Source organism: Phoca vitulina, unplaced genomic scaffold (assembly GCF_004348235.1).
Source record: "Phoca vitulina isolate PV1807 unplaced genomic scaffold, GSC_HSeal_1.0 scaffold2, whole genome shotgun sequence".
Lineage (NCBI taxonomy): Eukaryota > Metazoa > Chordata > Mammalia > Carnivora > Phocidae > Phoca > Phoca vitulina.
In genome coordinates this window covers 26,622,896-26,634,821 of record NW_022589705.1, presented here as the reverse complement: position 1 = coordinate 26,634,821, position 11,926 = coordinate 26,622,896, and the positions used below count along the sequence as shown (strand labels likewise).

General features: G+C 38.9%; 1 pseudogene; it reads left to right on the top strand.

Annotated features, from left to right (window-relative positions):
• Positions 1-10,066: 10,066 nt before the first annotated feature.
• LOC116639697 lies at positions 10,067-10,721 on the top strand (annotated as a pseudogene).
• The last annotated feature ends 1,205 nt before the right edge of the window (positions 10,722-11,926 follow it).

The window sequence follows — 11,926 nt, the reverse complement described above, 5'->3', positions numbered from 1 at the left end:
CAACCTCCAGATGCACCCAGATTTAGTATCTCAGATGAAACGTACCTGTAGATCAATTCACCACTCTTTCTAGGGAATTTATCCCTTGCCTATTTTGCTTTTGGGTCTCCTCCCCTGGAAGGGTCTTTGTTTCCTATAAGAGAGTATAAGGTATCTCACGATATTCCACAAGACTATAAGATACCTCACTCTACTTTTCAGAAGCTTTCAAACTAGCTCCTTAATCTCCTGTGAAGCCTCAAAACTCAACAAATGTCTTAAAGGGAAAACTAGCCATGCATCTGACACTTCTCCAGTCTTGGATTTTGTCACTCTAGCCCTACACAATCACTAAAACCTTTATTTTCTCCAGAAGTAGCCTTTACCCTGGGCCAAATTCTGAAATCTATAAAAATCTCCTAACAGCCTTTGCTGCTTCCATTCTGGCCACACCGTAGGCTATTTGCCTACGGAGAAGCCAGGATGATTCTTTGAAATCATAAATCAGATCATGTCACTCCCCCTGCACTTATAATAAAACCCAAACTCCTTATCACGCCTTCAAGAAACTACATGTTCTTGCCGTGGTACCTCCCTAACCTCATCTCTTAGCTTTATCCTTGTATACTGCACCCTAGCACAGTGAATAGCACTTGATTACTAGATACATGTTGTGGGTAGGTGCTCCAGGCCTTCTAGCTATTCCTCAAGTACACTTTCTGGAAATCCATTCCTGTCTCCTGCCCCACTCTATCCCAGAATATACCCTCTATAAGACCAGGGACTTTGTCTACCTGTTCAACCACTTTACTCCAGCACCCAAAATAGCTCCTGGGGATATCAGGTGCTATATAAATATTTATTTAACAAATGAATAAATAAAATTGAAGCCACTTTGGCTGAAATGTAGCTGGGGTTCTGAAGCCCTGACTAACTACCTCCTCTCTACTGCCAGTGATAACCTAGATAATTCAGAATTGACCACGTATTTTTAATGCAATTTTAATTAAATTCTTAGAGGAACACTGAAACATATCCAAAGCAACATGGGGTTCCAAGTATCACAGTTTAGAAATGAAATGGATCACTAAGATTCTTTCTAGTTCCAATAGTCTAGCCAAAAATAACATTTTAGGAGAAAAACTACAACTGAATATCCTAAAAGGTCTGTTTCACTGATACTCTTTTTTGGGGGCAAGAAAGATACATGTCCTTAGATGCCATAATAATCTGAAAAACTATGTACTGACTTTGTAGCTCCAACTTATTTTTTAGTGAAACCTTTCTGATTCAGTGTCAGGTTTTAGAAGTCCAGTTGAAATTAGTTCTAGGCTTCTCTCTGAACAAAGGACACTCTTCTCTAGAATGTATTAGAGTCTAGACAACTACATATGCTTGTGGCAATTTCACATGTGTAGCTTCAGTTTTTGCAGTTTTGCAGTTTGGGTTCCTTAAGAGCTTAAGCACAGAGTTATAGAAGTTTCATTTGCAGGTGAGAAGGGAAAAAAGAAAGTGTTCCCACTGACCTATGCTCTACTATCCCTGCAGATAAAAAAGGACTTCATGTTTATGGAATTTCACAAAAGTAATGACTACATAAGGTCCAAACAGCTCTAGTCCCTGAAAAGAAGTGCATTTCATCAAAAGAGGTCATTAGTAATCATTCACACAGCTCTGGTATTTTCCTCCCACCTCTACAAAAAGATTCAATTTGTTCTCTCTCTGTCTGCAACTTCCCATTATTCCTCAAGACAAGATTTCACTGAAGTACAAGCTTAGAAGACACAAGGGTGGTTAGGTACACCTTTGGTACCTATCCCTTTTCACTGCAATGCACATCTTTCATGATTCCATTGACCCAAGTAGGACATGGTTTGGTTTATTTGCTTAAATAAAATAACACAGAAAGAATGAGTCATTACAAAGACAAAACAATCAAGCTAAAACTTAAAATGAGCAATAATTACCTCAGCCTATGGAAAAATTATTTGGGGACAACCTAAATCCATGACCAGAAGGTAAATTATGGGTGAGATGATGTAAATTTTTTGGTGTTATTCTTAGCACACCTTATTAGCATCATCAAATATTATTGTAATAACAATCATAGCCCACAACTAATACCATATATCAAAAAAAAAAGTTCAAGGTAATTTGAGATTTACACAAGTTCTACTTACCTTTTTACAATTAACCTTCATGCATTTTTAACTCCCAAGTACTCATGTTATAGATAGGTAATTATCAAGTAACAAAACACCTGAGAATTTTTCATGACTAATATACTCAGACTTCTCAAAGACAAAGATGATTTCTCTTCAGATTAGCCTTTAGGATTCAGATACTTAAAATGCTTCTTACTTCTAGGATCAAAACTGAAAATATTTTTGTCTCCAGATTTTTGAGGAGCATGATGACCACATAAATTAGAACTGTTCCTTCTCACTTCTGAGGCTTAACCTATAATTCGGAAGTTTCAAATGGTGGCCAGGAGACCAAATCCAACACATAGATAAGTTTTATTTGATCTATACAGTGACTTTTTTAAAATTTGAATTCATTGTCAACATTTAAAAATAAAGAAATTTCACTTTAAAAATCCAGACATCCAGCTTCTCTTGAAAAAGACCATATAGGCTGTGCTTTGCACAGAGAATCAGCTTAAGGAGTAAGTGGGGCTGACATCCAACACACACTTATTTGCTGCGCCAGGTCTATATCCACAAGATATAGGAGTGCCATTATCTAAGTTGTACAAAGGCGCTCTACAGTCTAGAATGATACTAACTCTGGGCCTTCATTCCCACATGGCAGCAATCACCTGGAAGCTTCAAAGAATGTAAGTTTGAATTTACTCCAGTCACCACCACTCCTTATTACCCTCCTGCTTTGCTAAGTTAGGAGATCTCCCTGGTGTCTATGTAGACATTTGAGCTTACAACTTTTGGTCAGCATCAGAAAGAAATGATATTTTTGATTTATTCATCTAAATAATATAAGTTTAGATTCATTTTGCAGAAGTAGGTTATTCAGCTCCTGATATCAATACAAATACTCAGTAATTAGGCTTTACAATCAGATAGACTGGGGTGGCTGTCTAACACTGGGAAAGTTATAGAACCTTTCTGTGTACCAATTTCTTTACCTGGGAAACTAGACTAATAATGCCCACTTTGTAAGTTTGCACAGTAAAGTGAAGATTAAATGAGATAACATGTAACATAATGCTTAGTGGATATTAGGTATTTTTAAAAGTGTGATTTCATGTTAACTGCTGGAATGACACCCTCTCCCTGGCCCTGAAGCAAAAAACACTGTTGGTTATTTCTGGAATCTGGAATTTCATGAATATTTGTTCAAATTTATTAGACCAGAAAGCATAAAGCATGAAGGCAGGGATCATGTCTACTTTTCATTATTCTCTCCCCAACACTGGCACATAGTAAGAATTTTAAACTTGCTAGTAGGATAAATAAAAAAATGAAATGACTTTCCAGGCTGCACTGGGAGTTGGGAAAAGAGCAAGTTCCTTCTCACTCCCTAATCCATGGCTTACTTTTCCAACACGAATCAGGGGAGACAATTAAAATAGGATTCTTTTTTTTTTAGATTTTATTTATTTGCCAGAAAGAGAGAGAGCACAAACAGGGGGAGCAGCAGAGGGAGAGGGAGAAGCAGGCTCTCTACTGAGCAGGGAGCCAGATGTGGGGCTCAATCCCAGGACCCTGAGATCATGACCCAAGCCGAAGGCAGACGCTCAACTGACTGAGCCACCCAGGAGTCCCTAAAATAGGATTCTATGTCACATGAAAAGACAAATGAAATACGTACTTGAACAGTGAATACAAAATTAAACATTTGCCTTGTGTTGACATCGATTTTCCTGGGTAATTAAACTGTATAATATCATGATGCATTAAATCAAAAACGGAGGGGGTTCAACCATCCCCACCACCAAATAGATGTGTAAGGAGGCTACTAATAAGGGCATGAGCTAAGGTCATGTGATCCAGAAACCCAATGGATGAGCTACTGTCACTTTTCAAGTGGCCCCAAGCAGAATTTTAGGGTAGATGATGACTTAAAAGTCAAAATGATGATGATGATAGATGACTTAAAAGATGTATTTAAAGATAGGAATTTTGGGGGATGCCTGGGTGGTTCAGTTAGTTAAGCACCTACCTTTGGCTCAGGTCATGATCCCAGGGTCCTGGGATCGAGCCCTGCATCAGGCTCCCTGCTCAGCAGGGAGCCTGCTTCTCCCTCTCCTGCTCCCCTTGCTTGTGCACTCACACTCTCTCTCTCTCTTTCTGTCAAATAAATATATAAAAACTTAAAAAAAAAAACGATAGGAATTTTGGGAGTCTAGGGATGTCCCAAAGGCAGTCTTAATAGCAGACTGGGCCAAGGGCAGAGCTCAGTGACTCTTGAGCATGGTCTCCTTTTAAAATAAAATGAAAAGATGCTGGTACACCCAGAAGACTAACTTACTCAACTGTCCTCTGTGGACAGAAATACACTGAGACTTTGGCAGGGTTTTCTCAATGAAAAAAATAAAGTAGTTGACACCTTGTAGTTAGCCAGCTTGAATCTAAAATGTAAAGGCGAGTGAGATTTGTTTTTCCTAACCCTTTCTTTGAAAACATGCCAACTGGTTTAGTGACCCAGGTTCCTCATTTTTATATTATTGCAACTGGAAAAGGAATGCTACCTCTACTCTATGTGTGTAATGTAGCACAAAGGTATGATCACTGAGGCATACAACCAGAATGTGTCAGTTCAGAGGGGGGAAAAAAATCTCCCATCTCTGGCAAAATATTTTACACTAAAAACTATAGCTATTCCAATGCAAGACTTACTAAGTGATATACCCAGGGGACAAAGTGGCTTCATGTTGCAATAATAATAAGGTCTGGTTTGCACAAGGACTAGTTTGATCTACCCTCTTTTTAAAGGGTAATGAATTTTTTTAGCCATTCAAAAACTGGGTAATTTGTGATCATATATTCCCTAATATGGAAGGTTCCAGTGGCTTCACTTTAATCACCCAGGTTTTATGCTGTTGAAAAAAAATGTGTTAGATGTTGTTACTTTGATACATAAATGCTTTGTTTTTTAAAAAAGAAAAGAGATTTTTCTATTTCTACCAGTGAAAAGGCTATGAGCAGAGCTGCCATTCTTGATTCCTGTGATTTGAGTAGGTGCCTGTAAAGGGCCAGGTGGTGTTTATGCAGATGACTGAGCAAGTTACAATGTGTTCTTCCTTTTGGATAAAACATTAGTGTATCAGATGTGACAAATCAGATGTTCATCTTCCACACTTCTGCATTATTTTACATTGAGAATTAGATGATGTGCTGGCTTAGCTTTTTGCTTTTGTTTTTTTCTTGAAATGAGTTCATAAATAAAGTTCTCTCTACACTCTGCATAATCACAGTCTCACAGAATAGCTAACTGGCTAGGTAATATGATAATTACAGCCATACCTATCTTGCATTGTACAAGAGAAAAAGCACGTGTTCTGGGTAACAAAAACACACCATTCATACCCTGGAAGAGCTATTTAACATATTATCCATTCCTATACTCTCGTTGTCAAGGAAAAACATGATCTTCTCATCTTGACATCTTGGGGTGAAGCACCTGATGCTCCAATGTCCACCTAGAAAGTTAGCATCTTCCGGGCACCAAAATGCAAGGCTCAAAACCATTCTCCACCGTGCACAACGCAAACGTTTCCTTCCAATCCAAAGGCATGCCTTTGGCAGATGACATAAAATTTTTAAATCACACTTTTTAAAAGAGTCCCCAAGTCATTTTTAAATATACTGCTAATATTCCCACCTACAGAGATCGCATTGCCTCCACTTCGCATTACCATGCTTTCAAAACACCCCAAATCCCTTTGGCTACTCTCCACACTACCATTTTGTCCAAGAAAAGACAGCCAGAGATTCCCCATGAACACAGATTTCCAAAAAGAACAACTGAAAACTTACACTGTTTTGTGTAGTTGGTATCTTTATTTTGAGACCTCCTGTTATGAATTAGAACAGCACTGTGTGGCTAGTGAGAAATTAATAGACAAAGGTAAGTGAATAGCTTAAGGATTCTTGAAAGTTCTCTCAATGCTCTTAATTCATGCATCCATTCAACAAATATTTATTGAGTCTCTATCATATGCAATTCAAGATAAGACCTTTTTAACCAGGGGACAACGAGAGAGAAGTTACAAATATCATAAGAGAAATATAAGTATACTAAGGAAATTTCAGAGTTAGGTGGAATCACAGAAGAATTTTTAGAAAAGATGTTTTCTGTGGACCCAGGAGGATGGGTAGGCTCTAAAACAAGAAGAGTGGCTGGAGAGAAAGAGGGATAGGAAGAAGGGGTCATAATTCCACACCTCTTAAGAAATGTATTACTACTATGTGGCCACTATTAATAATAATTTCATTATTTAAAGAAGTGATTAATAATAACTCATGTATTTTATAAAATATATTTGGTATATTTTCATATGTTTTACATATTTATCATTAAATGTTGACATCTTAACATTATACTTTGATATATTTAATATATTTTACTTACTAATAACTATTGATGTAATTATTATTATTAAATAATTTATGTATTTCTGTAATATTACCTACCATAATAGCTCCCATTTACAAAGCATTTTTCCTTGTGCCATGCATTATTCTAAGCTATAAAGCTACTCAGTAAACTCGCACAACAATCCTGTGCAGTAAGTACTATTAGTATTCCAGTTTTACAAATAGAAAGGGAAGAGAGATTAACCAACTTGCCCAAAGTCACTGCAAGAATGTGAAAGAACTGGGTTGTAACTAAAATAGGCTGGACTCCAGAGCCCATACTTATGACTGTGCTCTACTATCACAAGATCAGCCACGCTGTGGGACTTTCTGAGGCTCACATGGCTGTTGGCGGAATTCAATGCCTTCCATTGCAGGGCTGGGATCCCTCTTTCCTGCTGGCTGACAGAGGCCCTGCAATTCCTTGCCATGTGGCCCTCTCACAACATCACAGTTTTCTTCTCTCCAGTCCAGGAGAATCTCTCTCTCCAGAGTGCTAAAACTGAGTCCTATACAATCAAAGAAGTGATGATCCCATCACCTTCGCCATATAATGTAACTGAACTAAGGGAGGGACTATCTCATCATAAAAACAGGCCCCTATTCATGCTCAAGAGAAGGGGATAATACAGGACACATACACCAGGGAATCCTGAGGGCCATCTTAGAATTCTATCTGTTACACTGTCCCAAAAGTGGATCTTGGAACAACGATTGATATGAAAGTTTTTTATGAAGAAGTTTTCCAAGAAAAAAACAGCAAAGTAATGGGAAAGTGGGGGCGCCTGGGTGGCTCAGTCGTTGGGCATCTGTCTTTGGTTCAGGTCATGATCCCAGGGTCCTGGGATCGAGGCCCACATCGGTCTCCCTGCTCTGTGGGAAGCCTGCTTCTCCCTCTCCCACTCCCCCTGCTTGTGTTCCCTCTCTCACTGTATCTCTCTCTGTCAAATAAATAAATAAAATCTTAAAAAAAAAAAAAAAAGAAATGGGGAAGTCGGCAGAGAAGTTAAGGGAGCCAAACAAGGATGCCAAAACTCAGCAAAGTCTCGTGAGGGAGAACTTTAACTCAATTCCAACAGGGAGCTGTGCAGTTTAGGTTCCACCCAAGAGTTGTCCAGATCAGGACTGAGGGGGCTGAAGTATTAAACTCCCATTCCAACTGGCCATTGGTAGCGGGGCTGTCCACCGAGAATGCAAATTCCCAGACTCTTCAGGTATCTGCAGGCAAACTCTAGACACTCACAGCCTAAAAGCAGCTTCCTAACAAAACACTGCAGGTGCTGGCTGTCAGAAATGAAAACCTCTGGGGGTCAACATGAACAAAATGGTAAAGGGATCTGAGGAAATAGTAGCGGAGCACTAACATCATCTGTTATATGAACTTTTGATAAAAGTTTTTAAATATCAAAATTACATCATTTTGTTATAAAAGAAATTACATGAATGTAATAAACTGCTTAATGAAATTATATAGAATTCTGGTTTTGGCAAAATGATAAGCTAAGTTAATATGGAAACCCCCCACACACATACATACACAATGACAACATAGACATACTGAATAAATCTGGAAAGAAAGAACCTGAGAGAAAGTGATTCTTTAAACCTCCAGTATGAAGCCTTGAACTCACTCTCAATCTGAACATGCATAAAAAATCTACCAGAATCAGCATAACAAAGGCTTTGAGAACAGAACTATGGTGTAGACCATCAGGGAAGGTGCACAAACTGTGAAAACCAGAATAGCACTGCAAACTCTTTGAAAACTAAACTGACATTCAAAGCCCACAGAAACCAGGTCAGGACCTGAATCTCGAAGTGTTAACTGCTTGCTTTAAAAAAGAGAGAAGAAAAAAGCGAGAAGAAAGAGAAGGAGGAGGAGGAGAAGCAGATTTTAACTGAGCCCAGAATCTCATAGCACAGTACTCAAAATGGCCAAGATACAGTCCAGAATTACTCAACGTGCAAAGAACTAGGAAAATGTAGACAAGTGAAAAGAAGAGGCAATCAACAGACACCAACACTAAGATGACCCCAAATATTGAAATTATCAAACAAAAAAAGCTATGGCAATTATTATAACCATGCCACAGGAAGTAAGGGCAAACAACAATCTAGCAACAAATGGAATAATAGGCATTTTCAGCAAATTAGTATTAAATGAAAATTCTATAACTAAAAATTACAAAAACAGAAATTTTTTAATTCACCAGACAGACCTCAATAGTAGAACAGAGCTAGTGAACTTCAAGATCGATCAGTAGAAATTATCCAATCTGGGGGCGCCTGGGTGGCTCAGTCGGTTAAGCGTCTGCCTTCGGCTCAGGTCATGATCCCGGGGTCCTGGGATCGAGCCCCGCATCGGGCTCCCTGCTCGGCGGGAAGCCCGCTTCTCCCTCTCCCACTCCCCCTTGCTTGTGATCCCTCTCTCGCTGTCTCTCTCTGTCAAATAAATAAATAAAATCATTAAAAAAAAAAAAAAGAAAGAAATTATCCAATCTGAATAAGAGTAGAAATGAATCTAATCCGAATAACAGGGGAAATTTTTAAATAATAAACAAGGCTTTGTATTGGAGCAATATTAAAAGGTCTAAGATTTATCTTGCTGGAGTCCCAGAAGGAGAGGAAAAGAAAATGGTCCAAAAAAATATTTAAATAATAGCTGAAAATGCCCCAAATTTGGTGAAAGACATAAATTTACAGATCCAAGAACCTCAGTGAACCACATGGGATAAATTTAAAGAAATCCACACCCAGACATATAATTAAAATGCTGAAAGTTTTCCCCAATTCTGCTTTCCCCACCCTTCACAGGTGTGTCTCCTGATAGCACCCCACAGAAAACCTCCACGTATAAATTTCAGAGTCTCAGAGTCTGTTTCCCAGGGAACCCCACCTGTGATATAGTAAAATTAAGTTTACCTCTAGAGAAGGAGAAGAGAAAATGGAATTTGGAGCATGAATAGGAAAAAGTTCATAGGCTTAATCTGGGAATCAGTTATTTTATTTTTTGTATGTTTGAAATATTTTATAATTTCTAAAAATATATGCATGTCTCCAGCAGGAATTGTGATACATATCATGGTAATTTAAGCCAAATATTTCTGCCAGTTATGTAGTAACTTCTAGAAAATTCAGAGTATGTAATGTAGGTAATAATCTGGCCCACGGGGGAAAAAAAAAAACTTTAAATATTGAGATGTCAAGTGAAACAGCCTACATGTACGGAGCTACTTTTTTTCTGAAAGTCACTTGTAAAAAATATTTTTAAAGTCTAGAGAGAAAAACAATTCTGCAATAAAAACAAATATCCTATTTTCACCAGACCAAAATGATAAAGACTTTTTTAACAGAGTTTCTTGGTTTTTAATAGCAATTTGAAAGAATAATAGTATCAAAAAGAAGTTCAGGCAGCCGCAGACACCTTAGGTCCTGGCCGTGCACACGCCTCGTGCCACACCAGGAGTCCAGCCTGTCCAGCCTTCACCATGCTAGTCAAAAAAGGCACCAAGTGCCTCAAATACCTGCTCTCTGGATTTAGTTTCATCTTCAGGCTTGCCAGGATTGCATTCCTTGTCAGTGGACTTAGCTCTGAATTGAATCCAAGGCCAAAAGCATCTTGGAGCAAGAAAACCATCATTCCAGCTTCCATACTGAAGTATAAATTCTGACTGCAGCCAGTGTCCTCAGGAAGCTGGTGGGTTTCCTGGGCTGCTGGACCACTGTGCAAGAGCCCAGTGCATGCGGGGATTGTTCTTTGGCTTCTTCTTGATGATATTTGCCATTGAAATAGCTGCAGGCAGGTGGGATATTCCCACGAAGATGAGGTGATTAAGTCCAGGAGTTTTACAAGGATACCTACACCAAGCTGAAAGTCAAGGACAAGCCCCAGCAGGACGCTAACAGCCATCCCCTCTGCATTGGACCGCTGTGGTGTGGCTGGAGGAGTGGAACAATTTATCCGCCCCCAAAAGGATTTCCTCTCAAGCATCCTAGTGAAGCCTTGCTCTGAGGCCATCAAAGAGGTCTTTGACAACAAATCCCACATCACCAGTGCATGGGATCACTGTGGTGGTAATATCTGGCACAGTCTTCAGTACGACCCTGTGCTGTGCTATCCACAGGAGCACAGAGAAGATTTAGAGTCAGCGTGTGCCCCTGAGCAGGAAAGTTCACCCCTGGAGATGGCTGATTACTTTCTTGGGGGTTTTTGGCAGGGGGGGAGGGGCACTAACTTTAATATTCATTCTGCATTTCCAAAGGAAAAAAGTGATCCTGTGTTTGTCTTTTTAATGCTTTATTCGATATTGGTATTCGTAGTTGCTTTGGTTTGTTTGTTTGTTTGGTTGGTTGGTTGTTTTTGTTTATTAGGTTAAGCAGAAATCCTGCAATGAAAGGCACTATATTTGCTAGACTCTAGACAAAAGATAGTGTATGTAAAGAGAATTTTTTTTACTTTACATAGATTTTTAAATGTCTATCACATTTAATCAGGTTGTACTTATGTTGAAGACAATTTCATACATAATAAAAGATGACAATAAAGAAGTATATATTGCATTTTTCATATATTATTTCATTTTATCAATAAAACGTCTGTAGTTATGAATCCCCGTTGCATGGCCACCACATAAAAATGAGCTGTAATTTCCTATCTCTCACTAGTTTACATATTAGCCCTTAAGACCGTTCAAATTCTAAAATGGCAAGTCAAAAAGCTGGTAGGGAAAACTGCTATTGTATAACTTCACAGAATCCAAGAAGCCGTTGGCCATGTGAATTATCGGGGGATAAATTCACCCTCTGCTTCCTCACCCTACTCACAGATTCCAAAACTAGCTGGGGACACCGGAAAGAGGCTGCTTGGTGAAAAATCTCTTTTTCTCTTTCTAATGGGTGCACGTGCGCACACACGCACACGCACACATGCGGTTTCAAGTTCACAAGCCTGCAGCAGAGTGGGTGTGGGGAACGGAGATGATCTCTAAAAAGCTATATATAAAAGTTCCCCAAAACCAAAAAACAAATCTGCCCACAAGGACTGAACTTCCCGGAGTGCAGATATATGGAGCGAAGGACAGAGTAAGCAAGATTCTATGTTTGCAAGAATAGATTAAACCTCAAAAAGAAAAGAAGAGACACACACACACAAATTCTCCTCAGAGTAAAACTTTTTGTTTAGTTCTTATTTGTAATGCTTTCCCACAGAGAATAGAATATGAAACCAAAGAGCCCAATCTTATCTCAGAGAGAGAGAGCATGAAAGGGCATAAGAAAGAGAACTCAAGAGTTATTCAACGGACAAAAGATTGAAGAGCTTTGGTGATATTTTTTTTTTTCTGGAGGAC